At 46.5% G+C, this 22,811-nt stretch overlaps 8 non-coding genes across 8 annotated transcripts; all 8 read left to right on the forward strand.

Annotated features, from left to right (window-relative positions):
* The first annotated feature begins 672 nt into the window (after window positions 1–672).
* On the forward strand, window positions 673–745 carry TRNAV-AAC (transfer RNA valine (anticodon AAC)). The gene has a single exon. It is a non-coding gene; the product is annotated as a tRNA-Val (tRNA).
* Window positions 746–5,651: 4,906 nt separating this feature from the next.
* Window positions 5,652–5,724, forward strand: TRNAV-AAC (transfer RNA valine (anticodon AAC)). Its single transcript has one exon. It is a non-coding gene; the product is annotated as a tRNA-Val (tRNA).
* An 86-nt stretch (window positions 5,725–5,810) lies between these two features.
* TRNAV-CAC (transfer RNA valine (anticodon CAC)) lies at window positions 5,811–5,885 on the forward strand. The gene has a single exon. It is a non-coding gene; the product is annotated as a tRNA-Val (tRNA).
* An 8,970-nt stretch (window positions 5,886–14,855) lies between these two features.
* Window positions 14,856–14,928, forward strand: TRNAV-AAC (transfer RNA valine (anticodon AAC)). Its single transcript has one exon. It is a non-coding gene; the product is annotated as a tRNA-Val (tRNA).
* A 404-nt stretch (window positions 14,929–15,332) lies between these two features.
* Window positions 15,333–15,405, forward strand: TRNAV-CAC (transfer RNA valine (anticodon CAC)). The gene has a single exon. It is a non-coding gene; the product is annotated as a tRNA-Val (tRNA).
* Window positions 15,406–15,502: 97 nt separating this feature from the next.
* On the forward strand, window positions 15,503–15,575 carry TRNAV-UAC (transfer RNA valine (anticodon UAC)). Its single transcript has one exon. It is a non-coding gene; the product is annotated as a tRNA-Val (tRNA).
* Window positions 15,576–16,343: 768 nt separating this feature from the next.
* On the forward strand, window positions 16,344–16,416 carry TRNAV-AAC (transfer RNA valine (anticodon AAC)). Its single transcript has one exon. It is a non-coding gene; the product is annotated as a tRNA-Val (tRNA).
* Window positions 16,417–16,502: 86 nt separating this feature from the next.
* On the forward strand, window positions 16,503–16,575 carry TRNAV-CAC (transfer RNA valine (anticodon CAC)). The gene has a single exon. It is a non-coding gene; the product is annotated as a tRNA-Val (tRNA).
* Window positions 16,576–22,811: the final 6,236 nt, after the last annotated feature.

A 22,811-nucleotide genomic window follows, 5' to 3' on the forward strand; every position in this document is an offset into this window, starting at 1 on the left:
GGGATGAAACTGAATGGGAGGAGACACAGATTAGATATTAGAAAAAACTTGTTGACAGTTAGAGTGATCAATGAGTGGAACAGGCTGACACGAGAAGTAGTGAGTTCTCCTTCATTGGAAGTCTTCAAACAGAGGCTGGACAGATATCTGACTGGGATGATTTAGCGAATCCTGCTTTGAGCAGGGGGTTGGACCAGATGGCCCAGGAGGTCCCTTCCAACTCTATGATTCTAATTCAATTAACACCTGATAGGCTCAAGGTGCGAAAGCAGGCATCTAGGTGCTTTTTCTTTTTGGCTTTTGGACAAAGGCATGAGAATGTTTTGTGGAAAATGGTTTTGTTTCCCTGTTTGTTCTTTTTTCCAATAGCCTGACAAATGAAAGGTTCCTGTGTTGCAAAATGCACTTTGTCCTGTCTTCAGACATAGAGGAAGACCTCTTGACTTTGGCTGGCTGTTTTTTTCTTTTTCAAGTTCATTTCATCATGTTTAAACATCTTTATCTTTGCATGGAGTTTCTGAAGTGTAGTGGTTGTCACGTACATCTCACACGCGAACGGTCCCCAGTTCGAAACTGGATAGAAGCATGACATTAGGCGTTGATATTAAAGCTTTTGACGTTGAGTCTTTGTTCTCGATGGCTCGTCATGACCACAGTAACCTTCCCCAGCCGGTTTCTGTAGTGTAGTGGTTATCACGTTCGCCTAACACGCGAAAGGTCCCCAGTTCGAATCTGGGCAGAAACACGCAGTTACCCTTTGGTATCCAAGCTTTTGACTTTCAGTTCTTGATCTCGATTGCTTGTTGTCACCACAGTAAGCGCTTGCATCCGGTTTCTGTAGTGTAGCGGTTATCAAGTTCGCCTCACACGCGAAAGGTCCCCAGTTCGAAACTGGGCAGAAACACAGCTTTTTCTCTTGGAAAACGATCTTTTTGACTTTCAGTGCTTGTTCTTTATTGCTTGCCATGACCACAGCATTTTTTGCTTGCTTGAACCGGTTGGTTTCTGTAGTGTAGCGGTTATCACATTTGCTTTACAGGCGAAAAGTCCTCAGTTCGAAACTGGGCAGAAACACAGCGTTCCTCTTGCAAACTAGCGCTTTTGACAATGAGTGCTTGATCTTTAATGCTTGCCATGACCACAGTAAACGCTCTTGTCTGGTTACTGTAGTGTAGTGATTGTCCTGTTTGCCATCCTCCTGAAAGTTCCCTGTTTTGATCCCGGGCAGAAACATGTGGCTTTTCTTTATTTTGATCACAAACGTATATTGTTGGCTTAATTAGCCTTAGTTAGCATATTCTATTGCTGGTTTAATGAGCATTACTTTTACCAATGTGATTATTTCTACCCGTTTTTGCTTTTGGCAAGCATGTGTGTTTTTGACAGTGTCTAAGTGTTCATAATTCAAGTAACACCTGATAGGATCAAGGTGCGAAAGCAGGCATCTAGGTGCTTTTTCTTTTTGGCTTTTGGACAAAGGCATGAGAATGTTTTGTGGATCATGGTTTTGTTTCCCTGTTTGTTCTTTTTCTCCAATAGCCTGACAAATGAAAGGTTCCTGTGTTGCAAAATGCACTTTGTCCTGTCTTCAGACATAGAGGAAGACCTCTTGACTTTGGCTGGCTGTTTTTTTCTTTTTCAAGTTCATTTCAGCATGTTTAAACATCTTTAGCTTTGCATGGAGTTTCAGAAGTGTAGTGGTTGTCACGTTCACCTCACACGCGAACGGTCCCCAGTTCGAAACTGGATAGAAGTGTAGTGTCGGTGGTGGTGGGGTGGTCCTACTTTTATACCGCGCAGAGATGACAACAGAGACACGATGGAGGCAGATTCTGGGTGCAACAGGTCCAAGTTTATTTCTTCACTTGCCGTCCGACTGACGGCACACCTCGCGGCCCTCCGTTTCCAGAGCCGCTTCTCACACCGTACACTGGAGACGTGTCTGCACACACCGTCCCCTCCTTTACTGTCGACGCTCCTGACAGTTCCGTCACTGTGGCCACCTTTGGCCCATTAACCAACAGCGCTTCTACTGCTCAGTCGTCGTGTCACATACGGTGTCTTACACCCAGTACCTCGTCTCAACTGCGGTCCTTTCCTGTCAGGACCACCCCCCTGATGTCCTCTCTCCTCAGTCCCCCTGGTCTGGATTCTCCTCAGGGCACACAGACTGGCGTAGTCCTCCTGTCACCTGGGCTTCCCCTGGGGACTGGATCTTTCTGGAACCCTCCCTCAGTATTTATAACTCCCCCGGTTCCTTGAAACTGTCACTCTAACTGTCACCACGCCCCCCATGACCAATGGTTTCTAAAGCCCTAAGCTGCTGTAAAGTCCTTTGCTCACACTCCACCCTGCCATCTAATGGTCATCCCAAGGTACTGCACGTCCACTACACTTTCCTAGTTGTTTCCCCACTGTAATCACTGACTCCTACCTACACTGTGCAAACCTATCTTTCTTCACTCTGACTAGTCCGTCCATCCGTCAGGTCACCTTCCCTACACTCCCCCTTCCTTTGTCCATTGTCGTCCTCGACAATCGTCATCCCTGCCTTCGTCGTTCTGAATCTACACCTACATTCTGTTGTCGGACCAGAAGTTGAGCCAAACCCACTATCTGCGGGGGCCGAACCATACTGGGAGCACTATGCTCTGAGCAGCCTACTGCTACTCACCAGCGCGCACGCCACATGACAATGTCTTTCAAATTGGGCAAGGTACACCCGTATTCTCTCTACGGCGTGTATCTTTCCCCTACTCTCCCCTACTGTTACCTTTCACTATCCGGTACGCCATGATCGAGGCCACTCACCTACCAGATCATTGCCGGCGCCCGCCTTTCCTTCTTCAGGGGTGTCCGTGGTGTTGGGGACCTGACCTAGGACGGCTGTCTTTCTCACGTCTTCCAACTCATTTTCCTTCTTTCAATTACATGTCATGGTCGGCGTCCCGGTCTCCCAGACCTCCTCAACTCTTAGATCCCTACCGGATCTCACACTTTCCTTTGGTCCCGCAGACCTTCCCTTACCCGGACCTGTTGCATTTACTTTGGCATATTATACATTAAACAACTTTATAATAGCACAAGTACCCATTTTTATAATTTTTTTTTTCTTGCTTTTAAAACCAAAATATAACATAACATTGCAAGTCTCCTTTCCTCCTCCCTTCCTTGGACATGGACACTCCCTCTCTTCTAAGTATCCCGCGCTCTGTCAGTCTAAAAAGTAAACACAATCTATCCTGTAAGAGGAACATAGAAAAACAGACATAAAAATCACAGATAAACATTTCTTTTTTTTTTTAAAAGCTGACCGCGAACTGTCCTTTTGACCTGCACAACGAACTCCTGACAGTTCAATCCTCCTTTCGGTGGTCAGTAGTATGGAACCCCACAACCGTGGAGCTCCCAGGATGCAAGAAGTGTCCCTTTCTGCAAGATAGTATAAACGAGCCATCCCGGGGGTCGTGCAGCCGCCATGCCAGCCTCTCCCCTCTCATGGAGCAGGTTCCAGACTTCCTGCCCCCTGGCCCTCTTCTTCTCTATAACTCCTGCGACCCAAACAGAGGGTCCGGCATGAGCCCTGGAGTCCGGTGGGCGGGACTTAACCGAGGAAGGACGTGGATCAGAGGCGGCCGATGATTCCTGCAGCTCAACAGCCGCTGGGGCCAGGTGGCAAATGGGGACAACCGGGTCCTTGGAGGCTGGAATCACAAGGCCCACTAAGTCGGCCGCAGTCGACTTCAGCAGCGGCATAACCGCGGCCTCAGGACAGGCCGCATCCACTACTTCCAATGGAGCCGGAGTAACGGCCGGTTCCAACGACGCAGCTGCTATCAGCAGGGGGAACGCAGCAGCGTCTTCTTTGGATGACTTCCGCACTGGCGGCTCCAGGCGGGGTACCTCAGGGACTTGAGCAGGGGCCTCGCACAACTCTGCATACACCACTGGGCCCGATGTACCCAGGCCTTCCGGTGCGCAGGGGGCAGCGTGCTGCGGCGGAATGATGAGGGCCGCTGGCGGAGGCACTAGTGGTGCCGGGGGTACTCTCACCTTCCCCGGCGCTGCGGCCTCCATCACATCAATACGTGGCTTCACCCGCAGCCTCCGTCCCTTGCTCCACTGTCCCGCGGGTTTTTCCCCTAAACTCGGGGGCTCCGCTGAGAAGTCCTCTGCTGGTATTGGTGGCGGCCGTTTTCGCTGACTCCGCTCAGGCTCCGCTCCCCAGCTCAGCATCCCGCTGCTCTCCCGTGGCTCTGAGGGCGACTTCTGGCACAGCTCCATCCCCTGCCGCCACTGCCACTCTAGGCGGCCGATGCCCCGACACCTGCAGAGTCTCATACCGTCCGTTGGGCAGCACTCGAATGGCATCAGACAGCCGCAGCCAAGTTTTTCTTCTGTGCCACTCCCTCTGTGAGGTGAGGTGTCGGCAGGCCTCTCCACCATCCTGTCAGGGTCCAATATATGGAAGCGTCGATTTCCAGGCACATACTGCTTCCTTTTGGGGTACGTTGGAGGGGGTCCCAGTCCATTCAACACGACTGCAAACACCCGGACCTCTCCTCTGCGCTGAAGCAACACCGCCATACTGCACAGTACCTGGTACCGCCCCGGATCCTCTGCTGGCCACACAGATCCGCCACAGCGCTTCCCATTTGTATTCCACAGGTAGGTCATTTGTAATCCACAGGTAATTGTAATCCAAACAGAGTAGTCCAAGTCCTTTTCCATTCTTTGAGGCAGGTCTGCCGCAGAAGATGAGGTATTAGCGGCGGCGATCCTGCTGACTACGCCAAATGTAGGGTCGGTGGTGGGGTGCTGAGCTGGGGGGGTGGTCCTACTTTTATACCGCGCAGAGATGACAACAGAGACACGATGGAGGCAGATTCTGGGTGCAACAGGTCCAAGTTTATTTCTTCACTTGCCGTCCGACTGACGGCACACCTCGCGGCCCTCCGTTTCCAGAGCCGCTTCTCACACCGTACACTGGAGACGTGTCTGCACACACCGTCCCCTCCTTTACTGTCGACGCTCCTGACAGTTCCGTCACTGTGGCCACCTTAGGCCCATTAACCAACAGCGCTTCTACTGCTCAGTCGTCGTGTCACATACGGTGTCTTACACCCAGTACCTCGTCTCAACTGCGGTCCTTTCTTGTCAGGACCACCCCCCTGACGTCCTCTCTCCTCAGTCCCCCTGGTCTGGATTCTCCTCAGGGCACACAGACTGGCGTAGTCCTCCTGTCACCTGGGCTCCCCCTGGGGACTGGATCTTTCTGGAACCCTCCCTCAGTATTTATAACTCCCCCGGTTCCTTGAAACTGTCACTCTAACTGTCACCACGCCCCCCATGACCAACGGTTTCTAAAGCCCTAAGCTGCTGTAAAGTCCTTTGCTCACACTCCACCCTGCCATCTAATGGTCATCCCAAGGTACTGCACGTCCACTACACTTTCCTAGTTGTTTCCCCACTGTAATCACTGACTCCTACCTACACTGTGCAAACCTATCTTTCTTCACTCTGACTAGTCCGTCCATCCATCAGGTCACCTTCCCTACAGAAGCATGACATTAGGCGTTGATATTAAAGCTTTTGACGTTGAGTCTTTGTTCTCGATGGCTCGTCATGACCACAGTAACCTTCCGCAGCCGGTTTCTGTAGTGTAGTGGTTATCACGTTCGCCTAACACGCGAAAGGTCCCCAGTTCGATACTGGGCAGAAACACGCTGTTACCCTTTGGTATCCAAGCTTTTGACTTTCAGTTCTTGATCTTGATTGCTTGTTGTGACCACAGTAAGCGCTTGCATCTGGTTTCTGTAGTGTAGCGGTTATCACGTTCGCCTCACACGCGAAAGGTCCCCAGTTCGAAACTGGGCAGAAAGACAGCTTTTCCTCTTGGAAAACGATCTTTTTGACTTTCAGTGCTTGTTCTTTATTGCTTGCCATGACCACAGCATTTTTTGTTAGTTTGAATTGGTTGTTTTCTGTAGTGTAGCGGTTATCACGTTTGCTTTACACGTGAAAAGTCCTCAGTTCGAAACTGGGCAGAAACACAGCGTTCCTCTTGCAAACTAGCGCTTTTGACAATGAGTGCTTGATCTTTAATGCTTGCCATGACCACAGTAAACGCTCTTGTCTGGTTACTGTAGTGTAGTGATTGTCCTGTTTGCCATCCTCCTGAAAGTTCCCTGTTTTGATCCCGGGCAGAAACATGTGGCTTTTCTTTATTTTGATCACAAACGTATATTGTTGGCTTAATTAGCCTTAGTTAGCATATTCTATTGCTGGTTTAATGAGCATTACTTTTACCAATGTGATTATTTCTACCCGTTTTTGCTTTTGGCAAGCATGTGTGTTTTTGACAGTGTCTAAGTGTTCCTAATTCAAGTAACACCTGATAGGATCAAGGTGCGAAAGCAGGCATCTAGGTGCTTTTTCTTTTTGACTTTTGGACAAAGGCATGAGAATGTTTTGTGGAGCATGGTTTTGTTTCCCTGTTTGTTCTTTTTCTCCAATAGCCTGACAAATGAAAGGTTCCTGTGTTGCAAAATGCACTTTGTCCTGTCTTCAGACATAGAGGAAGACCTCTTGACTTTGGCTGGCTGTTTTTTTCTTTTTCAAGTTCATTTCAGCATGTTTAAACATCTTTAGCTTTGCATGGAGTTTTTGAAGTGTAGTGGTTGTCACGTTCACCTCACACGCGAATGGTCCCCAGTTCGAAACTGGATAGAAGCATGACATTAGGCGTTGATATTAAAGCTTTTGACATTGAGTCTTTGTTCTCGATGGCTCGTCATGACCACAGTAACCTTCCACAGCCGGTTTCAGTAGTGTAGTGGTTATCACTTTCGCCTAACACGCGAAAGGTCCCCAGTTCGAAACTGGGCAGAAACACGCTGTTACTCTTTGGTATCCAAGCTTTTGACTTTCAGTTCTTGATCTCGATTGCTTGTTGTCACCACAGTAAGCGCTTGCATCTGGTTTCTGTAGTGTAGCGGTTATCACGTTCGCCTCACACGCCATAGGTCCCCAGTTCGAAACTGGGCAGAAACACAGCGTTCATCTTGGAAAACGATCTTTTTGACTGTCAGTGCTTGTTCTTTATTGCTTGCCATGACCACAGCATTTTTTGTTTGTTTGAATCTGTAGGTTTCTGTAGTGTAGCGGTTATCACGTTCGCCTCACACGCCATAGGTCCCCAGTTCGAAACTGGGCAGAAACACAGCTTTTCTCTTGCAAACTAGCGCTTTTGACAATGAGTGCTTGATCTTTAATGCTTGCCATGACCACAGTAAATGCTCTTGTCTGGTTACTGTAGTGTAGTGATTATCCTGTTTGCCATTGTCGGGATCCCTCAGATATCTCTTTCTTCTGAAGGACCGATGTTCTTGCGTGTAAGGCACCATATGTCTCTAATTGATTGCTCCGTCGAGAAGGATAACACAGACACAAGCTGTATAATACCACTCTGGATGCCTGCCAAGACGCCTCTGGCTTATCAGTTAGGCTTCCATCTTTTATAGCAAAGAATTTAAACATTTACAGACATGCGCAGTATAAAAAATGATTTCCCAACTTGTTTTCTACAAAGAATGTCATGTAGGCTAAAAAGCAGGAGTATTTGACCTTGGTTCACAAGGGAACAGAAAAGATAAGTTTTAAACAAGAAAATGCAACATAGACAGAACTCAATTTAACTCCTTCAGTTCCTATCATTCCCCCCTTTGACATCTTTATTCTTCACAATCTGGAACACTGGATCCTGCAACGACAGCTGATAGTGCCCTATTCACCAGGTACTATCCCAGGCCGACGGGTTGCCCGAGGGAGACAGGTATCTTCTTTTACCCTCTCCATCCCCCAGTTACTAAGGCCACGTCTGTCATCACAAGAGTACGCTCCTTCATGCCAGAAATGAGATGTCAACCTAAAACCCCTACTGGTAACCATTTATATGCATTGTCTCCACATATCCAGTACATGTCACTAGGTAGGTCCCATAGGGCTGAATGTTGTAATACCAGTCTATGAACCAAATCTATGAACGCAGATACATTCTGAAGCATACACCAATTTGGAAGTTGTCCTAAAGGGCTACAATAGCCTACATCGGGATTTCCACAGGTGGGAATTCCTTTCTCATATCCAGATGACTCGTTGCAAGGTATATTACCTGAAATATTAAAACAAGTTTCATTATTGCCCTGGGGAAATAAATTGGAATACTCCCAGGACGTGTTATGCAACCTTCTTTCTAGCAGTATTGGTTTGAAGGCATCAGTAGAGTGGGAAGTTACATTAAAACTAACTTGTAGGCCATACATTGGAATTTGCCCCAGGTAGGTTAATCGAGTTCTATTCCTGGGTACCCGAGCCCCCCCTTTATATGCCAGATATTGAAGGTGTGCATTACTTCCTGAAAGGTTACCCTGCCACCAAGGGTATCCTACCCATCCCACAATAGGTATTCCAACAGTTGTGTTCCATAACTTCACATTATTTGTGGCATTATTAGCAAGTGTATCAGAACAACTGGTCCAGGCAAATAATTCCTCGGGTGGCACAGGAATAACAAGGAACGGAATACTAGTGGCTGATACTGGTGAATGTGTGCAGATCCAGCAATCTGCTGGAGGCTGAGTGTCATTTAACCTATCATTCAGTAATTTTTCATGATGTTGTATAAACTTATTATTCAAGGACATTGGAGAATTTAGACTGTCCCATGCAGCTACCATTATTACAGATAATGCAACAAAACTAAACCAAAACATTATGCACTCTTATGCTTTGTTAATTCCTGTGGCTAGTTTGCAATGTGATGCGTGGATCCAGGTTGGTCGTCCTTCCAACTTAACAGAAGTAGGCGTTGTCAGGAGTATTTGGTAAGGTCCCTGATATCGGGGTTCAAGGGTCTTTCTGGAGTGTTTCTTGACATATACGTAATCACCAGGTTGCAGACAGTGAGTTCCTTCCACACTATCTGGATCTGGAATGGAAGAGAAAACTAGAGAATGCATTTGAGTTAAATGCTTTTGCAACTGGATTACATAACTTGTCAAATTATCCACATTGAGTGTTAAGACCTGTGGGTAGTACAACCCTGTGTTTGGTGGTCTTCCAAACAGTATCTCGAAGGGTGACAGTTTAGCTTTCCCCATGGGTGTGTACCCTACTGAGAATAATGCTAATGGGAGACACTCTGGCCATGGTCTATGGGTCTGCTCCATGGTTTTCTGTATTTTCATTTTTAGTGTCCCGTTCATTCTTTCTACCTTCCCTGAACTCTGTGGGTGGTAGGGTGTATGAAATGCTTGTTCTACACCTATCATTTGCATTACATTTTGCATTACCTCAGCAGTAAAGTGTGTACCTCTGTCTGATTCAATTGTTTCAGGGACACCGAATCGTGGTACTAGTTCCATCACCAGTTTCTTTGCAGTAGCTCGAGCTGTAGCCGTTTTCACCGGGTAGGCCTCTGGCCATCCAGAGAAGAGATCTACACATACTAGGATATTTGCATACACTCCTACCTTGGTAGCTGTATGTCGTCAATCTGCCGTCTCTGAAATGGGTAGAGAGGCCTAGGTGTCGCTTTCTTAGGGACTTTTACTGTTTTACCTGGGTTGTGCTGTGCACAGATGAGGCATGATTGTACAAGTTTCGCGGCTGCGTAACTGAAACCAGGAGCGATCCAGAAGGCATCTACCATGGCACACATGTGACTTTTTGAGGTGTGATTGGGGCCATGTGCTGCTTGCGCCATGATTGGGAACAGGGACTTTGGTGGGCACATTTTATCCTTATTCTCCCATACTCCATTTGAGTTCAGCTCAGCTCCTAGTCTCCCCTGGTGTACCTTCTCTGTTTGGGCAGCCTTTTGCTGGAGGGATTTCAGGACATCTAGACCCAATGTGGCTGGAATACGCTGACTCCCCGCCACCGTCCACTGCTCTCTCTAGGCTGCCTTGTGCTATTTTAGCAGCCTCGTTCGCCCTTCTATTGCCCTCTACCTCCACGGAGTCACCTTTGTGTGTGCTTTTACCTTGACAATGCCAAACTGGACTGGTAACATCAATGCCTCCATCAATTGTTTCACCAGCTCTGCATTTTTAATGGGCTTCGAATCTGTGAAAATATTAGCGACTTTACCTGCAGCAGCTCTACACGCCTCAGTGAGTGCCTTCAACTCTGCCTCCTGCGCCGACATGTGAGGAGAGAGTGGTTCCGCTCGGATTACCTCATGTCAGTATACTACTGCATATCCAGTGTAGAATCGTCCATCCTGGTGGTATCTGGGGCCATCTACAAAAAAGAAACTCAAAGTCTGCATTAGGAACAGGTTTTTCATGAATGTGTGCAAACCCAACTGTCTCCTGACTCATCAGTTCTATGCAGACATGTTCATGCGTCATGTCAAAGTATCCTTCCTCACTTGCTAATACGGTCACCAATTCCCCCTTTTCTGAATCCACAGGCAGGAGGGTGGCTGGATTCAGAACGTTACATCTTGTGAGGAGTGACATACTCAGGAATTAGTAGAGCACACTCAAGTTGGAGCTATCTGGCCATAGACAGATGTTTTGGTTGAACTTGTAGGAGTATGGCATGGATGTCATGTGGGGAATAGATTGTCAAAAGAAACGTCAGTGTCATCTCACATGCCTTCCCTATTACGTCTCCACTTTTTTCCTTGTGCTCCAGCATACATGACAGGTCGTTTTATTGTCCTTGTTTGCTCAATTTCTTTAGCTACCTTAAGGAGGTCTTTCAGATCTACATGTCTCCATTCAGGTCTGGCTGTCTGTACTGCGTCTCGTAAGTCTTTGTTCATACCGTCAATGAATGCATTCACCAGTATTCTAACATCAAGTGGGTTTATGCAAATGTACCCCATGTCTGCCCATTTCAGCTGTAACCGTCCAAAGTACATCTCTACACTCTCTCCTTTTTGCTGTGTCACATTAGTCAGGAGTACAGACTGCTCTGATTGTTCCACTGCAGCCCATTGTCTTAGTGACTCACAGTACGTCTCCCCAGATCGTGCAGATTTATCATCCATGCCCCAAGCCTGATTCTTTGTCACATCTGTGTGTGTCTTAATTATATGTCCTAGTGCGTCACCTGCCTTTAAACTCACCAACCTCTCTAGGTCTGCCCAGGTACACTTATATGTCTGCTGTACTTCCTTTATGTGTCTGTAAAACAGGAATGGTTGGTCTTCAGGGTCAGGCAGCTGCTTCAGCAAAGCTAGCTGGTCAGAGGGGCTCCAGGGACAATACTCCTGCATCTTTCTTATTCTAGTCACACTTCTAGGTCCTGATGGGGTTGGTCGTCTGATGTCTACTGTCAGCTTACTCCTCAAGGGCCAATGTCCCCACTACCCACTATCCACACTATTATGTCAGCTTCTTATGATCTTGTCTGGATAGGATTTAGTGCAATTCGCTTAGGTCAGTAGCACAGGTCACACAAGTAGCTATTCAGTCTGGGTTTGTCTGAGTCTGACCACAGTGTTTACAAGTCCATCTGTTTTGTCTGGGTCTCTGGTTACACTTTGTCAATCAAACATTCATAATACACCTTCCATACTGCTGCACATTCTCAAGCATCATTTATTCACTTGCTATTTTCTTCCCTTGTCTGTGCCTTTTTGTACATCCAAACATTCACACTCTAGTATTTTTGCCTTTTTCAATATTTGTCCCACTTGTTTTACTGCTTCCTTCCTGCTCTGTCTTTTGTAATTTGACACAATTTGCTATACAAATCAATCACACAACTAGAAGCAGGTTCAAACACATTAATGACCAAGCAATCACTTACAATGACCAAACAATCACTTACAATTCCCTTCTAAATTAGGCACCATATCTTACTTTTAACTTCCAATCTTCAATTAAGTACTGTTGCTTTAAAATGCACAAATCTTTCAGCGCGTACCTTACGGATAGAATTACAGAGAATTTTGAGCACAGCTCACACTCAGCAGAGATAAGAGCGAAGGGAGAAGAAAAACTGCGCAGCGCCATCTTTCCTCCCTCCCGTCAGAATGCAGCGTCGTCCTTCACAGAATTCTGTAGTTCTTTAGACTTATCAAAATCAATTTCTACAAAGAAACTCAAAATCACGGGATTTCACTGTAAGGGTAGATAACTGTATAATGAGATTAACCATGCCTTGCCCTTTTTCTGGCCAAATGCATTCAGGAAACTTTACAATGTAATGCCACATATAACACGAACTATATCATTACTCAATTCATTCAGTCTCAGATGTAGATTTGAAATATCTATAACGCATCTGTCCGGGATTCCACCACAACTAGAAAGGTCACAAATCTCTTGACACAAAAATGATGTGTGATGATTCATTCATACGTGCTCATTCACTGATTTTTTTTTTTTGATTTTTTTTTTACTCAATTACTCATCTCTCATCTTATTCAAAGGTTCTCATAGACATATATACAAGGATTCACACAGCCTGCCTATCTTGCACTTTGGATTTGATTAATACTTTTTCCAGGTTCTTTGCTGCACTACTTCCATATCTATCCTCAATTATATCACATAACCGGTCTCCTTCTTCAGGTGTCTTTCCCTGACTGTTCCCCATCTTTCTATCCTGTTTCTCTTGTTTCTTCCTGTTAGTCCCCTGCCTTAGGTGGTGTATTGGGTAAGCTCAAGACTAGGCTCTACTATACCTCGTTACCTTCTTCCTAAGGTGCCAACAGGTTAAACGGGGTGTCTGTTCCTCCTTGTACTACGTGTCTCGTGTACTTATATGCTAGGTAGCATCCGAACAGTAACACTCCCACAACACACAGGATTGTAAACAAAGTATCCATTTATCGGGGTTCTTCAGTCATATCCTGTCACAGGCTCATTTCGTGGTCCTGTGCTCATTCGGTCACACTCTTATCTGTCACAAGGTTTATTCGTAAAGGGTGTTGATTTAAGCTTAGGCGGTGACCTCCCCGAAAGGACGCTGTCACATGACCCAGTTAGGCAATATCACCACTCTTTGAACGAATACCTACTGTGCAGCTTATTTGTCTACTTTCCACAGTCCTTCAAATCAAGGCAGTCACTCAACAACCTCCTCTATTCCTAGTGCGGAACCGTCTATTGTGAAAAACTTGTCCGTCCGGGCTGCGCAGTATGAACTGTTCACCCAGCCTTATATTCCGTAATGTCAGACCTCTCAACATGTCACTCAATGGGACATGTGTATTCAATGCTAACAATACCCACCACTGTTCTCCCTTCTTGAAGTGATGAAACTTTTTATGTTTGTGTCTGGGGTTGTCCCTGCAAATGTCCAATCACCATACCCGTTATGATTTGCATCAGTTCTTCTCCTAAAAATAGCAGTACACAGGCAGAATCTGCAATAGCCTCTCATTCGGACAGGAATTACATATGCGTGTCACACCCGATTTCCTCAGAGTTCTTATATGGACCTAATTTTATGGCCCCCTCCTCTACTAGATTCCCCTTGATACGGACCTTAGTTATAATGATAGATTATGAAGAGCAGAGAAGAGAAGAATTGATCTCTTACCTGGCCAGGTGTTTAGGTCTGCTGTTCACAATTTCATCAGTAACTGGAGTGGTCTGTAGATCGGATAGTCTTGGAGAGGTGCATATATAAGGTCCCTGTTTCGGGCGCCAGGAAACTGTCGGGATCCCTCAGATATCTCTTTCTTCTGAAGGACCGATGTTCTTGGGTGTAAGGCACCATATGTCTCTAATTGATTGCTTCGTCGAGAAGGATAACACAGACACAAGCTGTATAATACCACTCGGGATGCCTGCCAATACGCCTCTGGCTTATCAGTTAGGCTTCCATCTTTTATAGCAAAGAATTTAAACATTTACAGACATGCGCAGTATAAAAAATGATTTCACAACTTGTTTTCTACAAAGAAAGTCATGTAGGCTAAAAAGCAGGAGTATTTGACCTTGGTTCACAAGGGAACAGAAAAGATAAGTTTTAAACAAGAAAATGCAACATAGACAGAACTCAATTTAACTCCTTCAGTTCCTATCACCATCCTCCTGAAAGTTCCCTGTTTTGATCCCGGGCAGAAACATGTGGCTTTTCTTTATTTTGATCACAAATGTATATTGTTGGCTTAATTAGCATTAGTTAGCATATTCTATTGCTGGTTTAATGAGCATTACTTTTACCAATGTGATTATTTCTACCCGTTTTTGCTTTTGGCAAGCATGTGTGTTTTTGACAGTGTCTAAGTGTTCCTAATTCAAGTAACACCTGATAGGATCAAGGTGCGAAAACAGGCATCTAGGTGCTTTTTCTTTTTGGCTTTTGGACAAAGGCATGAGAATGTTTTGTGGAGCATGGTTTTGTTTCCCTGTTTGTTCTTTTTCTCCAATAGCCTGACAAATGAAAGGTTCCTGTGTTGCAAAATGCACTTTGTCCTGTCTTCAGACATAGAGGAAGACCTCTTGACTTTGGCTGGCTGTTTTTTTCTTTTTCAAGTTCATTTCAGCATGTTTAAACATCTTTAGCTTTGCATGGAGTTTCTGAAGTGTAGTGGTTGTCACGTTCACCTCACACGCAAACGGTCCCCAGTTCAAAACTGGATAGAAGCATGACATTAGGTGTTGATATTAAAGCTTTTGACGTTGAGTCTTTGTTCTCGATGGCTCGTCATGACCACAGTAACCTTCCTCAGCCGGTTTCTGTAGTGTAGTGGTTATCACTTTCGACTAACACGCGAAAGGTCCCCAGTTCGAAACAATCTGTTACCCTTTGGTATCCAAGCTTTTGACTTTCAGTTCTTGATCTCGATTACTTGTTGTCACCACAGTAAACACTTGCATCCGGTTTCTGTAGTGTAGTGGTTATCACGTTCGCCTAACACGCGAAAGGTCCCCAGTTTGAAACTGGGCAGAAACACGCTGTTACCCTTTGGTATCCAAGCTTTTGACTTTCAGTTCTTGATCTCGATTGCTTGTTGTCACCAAAGTAAGCACTTGCATCCGGTTTCTGTAGTGTAGCTGTTATCACGTTCGCCTCACACGCGAACGGTCCCCAGTTCGAAACTGGATAGAAGCATGACATTCGGCGTTGATATTAAAGCTTTTGACGTTGAGTCTTTGTTCTCGATGGCTCGTCATGACCACATTAACCTTCCGCAGCCGGTTTCTGTAGTGTAGTGGTTATCACGTTCGCCTAACACGCGAAAGGTCCCCATTTTGAAACTGGGCAGAAACACGCTGTTACCCTTTGGTATCCAAGCTTTTGACTTTCAGTTCTTGATCTCGATTGCTTGTTGTCACCACAGTAAGTGCTTGCATCCGGTTTCTGTAGTGTAGCGGTTATCACGTTCGACTCACACGCGAAAGGTCCCCAGTTCGAAACTGGGCAGAAACACAGCTTTTACTCTTGGAAAATGATCTTTTTGACTTTCAGTGCTTGTTCTTTATTGCTTGCCATGACCACAGCATTTTTTGTTTGCTTGAATCGGTTGGATTCTGTAGTGTAGCGGTTATCACGTTCGCTTTACACGCGAAAGGTCCTCAGTTCGAAACTGGGCAGAAACACAGCGTTCCTCTTGCAAACTAGTGCTTTTGACAATGAGTGCTTGATCTTTAATGCTTGCCATGACCACAGTAAACGCTCTTGTCTGGTTACTGTAGTGTAGTGATTGTCCTGTTTGCCATCCTCCTGAAAGTTCCCTGTTTTGATCCCCGGCAGAAACATGTGGCTTTTCTTTATTTTGATCACAAACGTATATTGTTGGCTTAATTAGCCTTAGTTAGCATATTCTATTGCTGGTTTAATGAGCATTACTTTTACCAATGTGATTATTTCTACCCGTTTTTGCTTTTGGCAAGCATGTGTGTTTTTGACAGTGTCTAAGTGTTCCTAATTCAAGTAACACCTGATAGGATCAAGGTGCGAAAGCAGGCATCTAGGTGCTTTTTCTTTTTGACTTTTGGACAAAGGCATGAGAATGCTTTGTGGAGCATGGTTTTGTTTCCCTGTTTGTTCTTTTTCTCTAATAGCCTGACAAATGAAAGGTTCCTGTGTTGCAAAATGCACTTTGTCCTGTCTTCAGACATAGAGGAAGACCTCTTGACTTTGGCTGGCTGTTTTTTTCTTTTTCAAGTTCATTTCAGCATGTTTAAACATCTTTAGCTTTGCATGGAGTTTCTGAAGTGTAGTTGTTGTCACGTTCACCTCACACGCGACCGGTCCCCAGTTCGAAACTGGATAGAAGCATGACATTAGGCGTTGATATTAAAGCTTTTGACGTTGAGTCTTTGTTCTCAATGGTGCGTCATGACCACAGTAACCTTCCGCAGCCGGTTTCTGTAGTGTAGTGGTTATCACGTTCGCCTAACACGCGAAAGGTCCCCAGTTCGAAACTGGGCAGAAACACGCTGTTACCCTTTGGTATCCAAGCTTTTGACTTTCAGTTCTTGATCTCGATTGCTTGTTGTCACCACAGTAAGCGCTTGCATCCGGTTTCTGTAGTGTAGCGGTTATCACGTTCGCATCACACGCGAAAGGTCCCCAGTTCGAAACTGGGCAGAAACACAGCTTTTTCTCTTGGAAAACGATCTTTTTGACTTTCAGTGCTTGTTATTTATTGCTTGCCATGACCACAGCATTTTTTGTTTGTTTGAATCGGTTGGTTTCTGTAGTGTAGCAGTTATCACGTTCGCTTTACACGTGAAAGGTCCTCAGTTCGAAACTGGGTAGAAACACAGCGTTCCTCTTGCAAACTAGCGCTTTTGACAATGAGTGCTTGATCTTTAATGCTTGCCATGACCACAGTAAATGCTCTTGTCTTGTTACTGTAGTGTAGTGATTGTCCTGTTTGCCATCCTCCTGAAAGTTCCCTGTTTTGATCCCGGGCAGAAACATGTGGCTTTTCTTTATTTTGATCACAAACGTATATTGTTGGCTTAATTAGCCTTAGTTATCATATTCTATTGCTGGTTTAATGAGCATTACTTTTACCAATGTGATTATTTCTACCCGTTTTTGCTTTTGGCAAGCATGTGTGTTTTTGACAGTGTCTAAGTGTTCCTAATTCAAGTAACACCTGATAGGATCAAGGTGCGAAAGCAGGCATCTAGGTGCTTTTTCTTTTTGGCTTTTGGACAAAGGCATGAGAATGTTTTGTGGAGCATGGTTTTGTTTCCCTGTTTGTTCTTTTTCTCCAATAGCCTGACAAATGAAAGGTTCCTGTGTTGCAAAATGCACTTTGTCCTGTCTTCAGACATAGAGGAAGACCTCTTGACTTTGGCTGGCTGTTTTTTTCTTTTTCAAGTTCATTTCAGCATGTTTAAACATCTTTATCTTTGCATGGAGTTTCTGAAGTGTAGTGGTTGTCACTAGAGTTGAGCGACTTTTGGTTTTTTAGGGTCGCGTTTCGTTTCGTGAAACCCGACTTTTCCAAAAGTCGGGTCGAGCAAGATCGTCCGATTATAGGGAGAAGTCGGGGTCGTCCCGAAACACGAATCCCAATGTAAGTCAATGGGGAATAAAAGTCGGCAGTGAGAGGAGGACAGGAAACACACCTACAGTGCCCATTTGAATGCCAAAAGCATCAATTCTTCTTACTTAAGCTTGTCAACCTTAATTAACTTCATAATACAAGTTACGCACTGAAAAATGGGGGTTATTTGGCTAAATTTGTGGGGGGGAGGGCTGGCTGCAGGTTTTCATGTGCCCTGGGCGAAAGAGCGCCCCTTTAACACATACCACAACTCATCATGCTCCGATACGGCAGAGAAATAGCGGTATAGTACAATGAAAAATACCTCACTTTTTACATCTCATGACGAGGCCCATCTATTTCTCCATACAAAATCATTGGTCCCATATAATGTTTGAAACAGTATATGATGAGCTCCACATAATGCTACAGTATATGTTGGTCCCCATGGATGAAGCTCCACTGTCTTATGGGCCCAAATAATGCTCCAAACATAATGGGCCCCATTTCTAATGCTCTAGTGTATAATGGGCCCTGTAAATGCTGCTCCAGTGTCTGATGTCCACCTTTGGAATGTTCCAGTGTATGGTGGGCCCCATCTATCATTCTCCAGAGTATAGTGCGCCTCAAAAATTGCTGTCCCAACATAGAAAACAATCAAATAAGTCTCCTCGCTAGGGAATCCCTGTACTTGTCTGGACAGGTGCTGTAGCTTGCTTAACAGCTCGCCAGCCGTTCTCACGCCCAGTATGGATTGCACGTGATTGCACAAAGGTTAGAAAGGGTACCGTATCCCTGGATAACATGTATGGATAGCGTACACATTCAAAATATATGTCTATACAGCATGAGGCAGGCTCAGACGGTGTTAGGGCCAGTATGGATTGCACGTCATTGCACAAAGGTTAGAAGGGGTACCGTATCCCCGGATAACATGTATGGATAGCGTACACATTCAAAATATATGTCTTTACAGCATGAGGCAGGCTCAGAGAGTGTTAGGCCCAGTATGGATTGCACGTCATTGCACAAAGGTTAGAAGGGGTACCGTATCCCCGGATAACATGTATGGATAGCGTACACATTCAAAATATATGTCTATACAGCATGAGGCAGGCTCAGACGGTGTTAGGCCCAGTGTGGATTGCACGTCATTGCACAAAGGTTAGAAAGGGTACCGTATCCCCGGATAACATGTATGGATAGCGTACACATTCAAAATATATGTCTATACAGCATGAGGCAGGCTCAGATGGTGTTAGGCCCAGTATGGATTGCACGTCATTGCACAAAGGTTAGAAGGGGTACCGTATCCCCGGATAACATGTATGGATAGCATACACATTCAAAATATATGTCTATACAGCATGAGGCAGGCTCAGACGGTGTTAGGCCCAGTATGGATTGCACGTCATTGCACAAAGGATAGAAGGGGTACCGTATCCCCGGATAACATGTATGGATAGCGTACACATTCAAAATATATGTCTATACAGCATGAGGCAGGCTCAGACGGTGTTAGGCCCAGTATGGATTGCACGTCATTGCACAAAGGTTAGAAGGGGTACCGTATCCCCGGATAACATGTATGGACAGCGTACACATTCAAAATATATGTCTATACAGCATGAGGCAGGCTCAGACGGTGTTAGGCCCAGTATGGATTGCACGTCATTGCACAAAGGTTAGAAGGGGTACCGTATCCCCGGATAACATGTATGGATAGCGTACACATTCAAAATATATGTCTATACAGCATGAGGCAGGCTCAGACGGTGTTAGGCCCAGTATGGATTGCACGTCATTGCACAAAGGTTAGAAGGGGTACGGTATCCCCGGATAACATGTATGGATAGCGTACACATTCAAAATATATGTCTATACAGCATGAGGCAGGCTCAGACGGTGTTAGGCCCAGTATGGATTGCACGTGATTGCACAAAGGTTAGAAAGGGTACCGTATCCCTGGATAACATGTATGGATAGCGTACACATTCAAAATATATGTCTATACAGCATGAGGCAGGCTCAGACGGTGTTAGGCCCAGTATGGATTGCACATCATTGCACAAAGGTTAGAAGGGGTACCGTATCCCCGGATAACATGTATGGATAGCGTACACATTCAAAATATATGTCTATACAGCATGAGGCAGGCTCAGACGGTGTTAGGCCCAGTATGGATTGCACGTCATTGCACAAAGGTTAGAAAGGGTACCGTATCCCTGGATAACATGTATGGATAGCGTACACATTCAAAATATATGTCTCAGGAGGCAGGCTCAGACGGTGTCAGGCACAGTATGGATTTGACGGCCCAGATTGCACAGCGGAGGAGCAGGGAGAGGTAAAGATTGCAAATGCTGGGGCCCTTGCCAAGCAAGGGGGGCCCACTCGTGGGCGTCGGTACTGGCACTGGGCCCCTCATAGTGCAGCGGTGTGTCTGACGGCGGGTGTGCACCACCACCGTCAGAGACACTTGATTGCACTATGAGGGACCCTGTGCCAGTGCCCGCGCCCAAGAGTCGGCCTACCCACCTGTCCAGGGCAACGGCACTCGCACGGTGTCGTGCGTTAGGTGGTGACCCCGGCCATGGGGGGGAGGCAGCACAGTTAGGGAGTTTTAGAAAGTGGCATATGTTGATGTTGGACATTCAACTGATGCAAAAGGCGAAATAGGTGAAGTACCAGGAAGAGGTGGACCAAAGCAAGCCATTTTTCTGTCACCCTATGTGTCATCAGGGGAAGGTGGGACAAAATCCTTGGAAACCCATGCATGGTTCATGTTAATGAAGGCTAGATCATCCACATTTTGGGTTGACAGACGGGTCCTTTTTTCTGTCAGGATTGATCCAGCTGCACTGAAGACTCTTTCCGATATCACAGTTGCAGCTGGGCAAGCGAGCTCCTGTAAGGCATATTGTGCCAATTCAGGCCAGGTGTCCATTTTAGCGGCCCAATAGTCAAAGGGGAATGACCTGTGTGGGAGAACATCGATATGGGAGGAAAAGTAGTTTGTAACCATAGTTGACAACTGCTGTCTCCTGTCACTTTCCATCAATGCAGTATTACCAGTTGTGTGAGCGGTATTTGAAAAATCAGTCCACAACATTGTGATGAAACCCCTGTCTCCAACGCCACTTCTGCTGTGTGCACCACGAACACCTCTGCCAAGCTGCCCCCGGCCCGTACGGCTCGTGTGAGAACCATCACCGCTGCTGTGTGCTGGGAATGCCTCAAGCAACCGATTTACCAGAGTTGCTTGTTTATTAGCCAATATTAGGTCAAGGTTCTCCTGTGGCATGATGTTTTGTAATTTGCCTTTATAGCGTGGATCCAGGATGCTGGCCAACCAGTAGTCGTCATCGTTCATCATTTTGGCTATGCGGGGGTCCCTTTTTAGGATCCGCAAGGCATAATCTGACATGTGGGCCAATGTTCCCGGTGTCAATGATGCACTGCGAGTGCTGGGTGGAGGAGCACTTTCTGGCAAATCCACATCCCTCCAGTCATGCACAAACCCTGTACCAGACCTTGCCACGCCAACATTTTCACTTGCCCCACGAGATGCATCCTCCTCCCCTAAGTAATCATCCCCATCATCCTCCTCCTCCTCCTCTTCTTCCTCCACCTCGTCCAGGAGAGGTCCCTGAGCAGACAATGGCTGAATGTCATCAAGGATTCCCTCCTCCTCTTCCTCCTCATCAACATTGGCTGCAGACGCCTGCTCCTTAAGGTGCGTCAAAGTTTGCATGAGCAGACGCATAAGTGGGATGCTCATGCTTAGGATGGCGTCGTCTGCGCTTACGAGCCGTGTGCATTCCTCAAAACACTGAAGGACTTTACAAAGGTCTTTCAGCTTCGACCACTGCACGCCTGTCAACTCCATGTCTGCTCTCAAAGTGCCTGGCCGTGTATCCTCCCACAAATGCATTATGGCCTGCCTCTGCTCGCACAGCCGCTCTACCATGTGCAGGGTGGAGTTCCACCTTGTTGCAATGTCGATAATGAGGCGGTGGTTGGGAAGGTGGAGCAATCGCTGCAGCTTCTGCATACGAACGGAGTGTACAGGCGACCGGCGGATGTGCGCACACAGTCTTCGCACCTTCTGGAGCAGGGCTGTTAACTCCGGATAATTTTTGAGGAAGCACTGCACCACCAGGTTCAAGGTGTGAGCCAAGCAAGGTATGTGGCTGAGTTTTGAAAGGGCTATGGCTGCCACAAAATTACGGCCGTTATCACTAACTACCTTGCCTGCCTCAAGATGTACACTGCCCAGCCATGACTCAGTTTGTAGCTTCAAGTACTCGGCCAGCACCTCGGCGGTGTGTCTGTCGCCCAAACACATCATCTGCAACACAGCCTGCTGACGCTTTCCACTAGCTGCTCGATAGGGGGACACATCGTGTGCAACAGTGGCAGCTGCAGATGGAGTGCTCGTACGACTGCGCTCTGTGGACGAGCTGTCGCTTCTGGAGGAGGAGGAGGAGGAGGGTCGAACGCCTACAGCCAACTGTTTCCTATACCGTGGGCTAGGCAGCACTGTCCCACCACCGCTGTCCCCTGTGGACCCTGCATCCACCACATTAACCCAGTGCGCAGTGATGGACACGTAACGGCCCTGGCCATGCCGACTGGACCATGCATCAGTTGTGAGGTGCACCTTTCCGCTCACTGACTGCTTGAGTGCATGGACAATGCGGTCTTTCACATGATGGTGGAGGGCTGGGATGGCTTTGCGAGAGAAGAAGTGGCGACTGGGTAGGTCATAGCGTGGTACTGCATAGGCCATGAGTTCGCGGAAAGCTGTGCTTTCCACCAACCGAAAGGGCATCATCTCAAACGAGATTAGTTTGGCAATGTGGGCGTTCAAACCCAGTGTACGCGGATGAGAGACTGAGTACTTTCTTGACCTACTCATAGTGTCTGGGAGGGTGAGCTGGACTTGAGAGCTGCATATGGTGGAAGTAGCGGTGGACAGGGCGGACTGAGAGAGGGTTGATGATGGTGATGGAGTTGGTGTTCTTTCTGATGGCCTAGAATCAGTCTTTCGTTGATATAACAGTGGGATTCCCTGACTGCTGTGGCCTTGCAACGACACCTCAACATTTGCTGCTGTGCTAACCGGTGGGCTTACAGTGGGGGAAACAATGTAGCGTTGCTGACTACCTTCGTTGTGATCAGTTGCACATGTGGCACTTGAGGTTTGGTGTTGTGTCCACGCTTGCAAGTGCTTGCTGGTTAAATGTCTAAGCATGCAACTGGTATTCAAATTTTTCAGATTTTTCCCTCGGCTAAAGGTCTTTGCGCACTTCTTACAGATAACCTT

This window comes from Dendrobates tinctorius, unplaced genomic scaffold (assembly GCF_039654945.1).
Source record: "Dendrobates tinctorius isolate UK_male_01 unplaced genomic scaffold, ASM3965494v1 ptg000432c, whole genome shotgun sequence".
Taxonomy (NCBI): domain Eukaryota; kingdom Metazoa; phylum Chordata; class Amphibia; order Anura; family Dendrobatidae; genus Dendrobates; species Dendrobates tinctorius.